Source organism: Atta cephalotes (assembly GCF_000143395.1).
Source record: "Atta cephalotes unplaced genomic scaffold scaffold00015, whole genome shotgun sequence".
Taxonomy (NCBI): Eukaryota; Metazoa; Arthropoda; class Insecta; order Hymenoptera; family Formicidae; genus Atta; species Atta cephalotes.
The window spans coordinates 2014313-2015080 of NW_012130079.1; positions in this window are offsets into that span (position 1 = coordinate 2014313).

Here is a 768-nt window from a genome sequence, read left to right on the forward strand (position 1 = left end):
ATTGGATACGTCATGCAGTGTTGTTTTCGTAGTGTGGCATTTAAAGATTAAAAGTTCGTTTCATTAAAAAAAAACTTTAAATTCTTTCGTTTCCAGCATCGAATTATTCTTTCTTTTCTTCCTCGCTGCGTCATCACCAACTATACTCGGGGCCCATTTAACCTCTTCTATGTCCCCCATAGAGGGAACAATTAAAAAAATATTTTTATTCGCTGGTGTGTCTGGTAATCATTTTACCGCGTTTTTCCTCCCCCAATTTTCCTGATATATGCATATAACCCGGAAACGAATGGTCGCGATTTTATTGGCTTTCAGCGTTATATTGGAAAGCATAACGACTCGATTAAGCGAGACAGTCGGTGATTGCCGGTATAATTTGCCGAACAAATCGCATCCCTCGGTAATCCTATCCGCATCTGATCGCTCGTATCGATCATTCTGATTTACCGATCTCGCCGCGTTTCCGCCGCTGTCCGTCACATTATGGTGACACACCTGCTCGCCTACATGTCTCTTTGTGTCCCGAGACGAAATTGATAGCCGGCCGAAATTATAGTTATATTCTGGACTTCATTAAAATAGAGAGGCAGCCGCGGGGCGGCCAGCCGATAAATGCTGTTTTTCCGTTCGTTAGGAATTCGACGCGATTATCGGCCTGGTGATATTCGCACAATCAACGACGATCGTTTATTTCCGCTTTTCATCTGAAAGCGGACTCGCATTAATTCATCCTCTCTCTCTCTCTCTGTNTCTCTTCTCTCTCTCTCT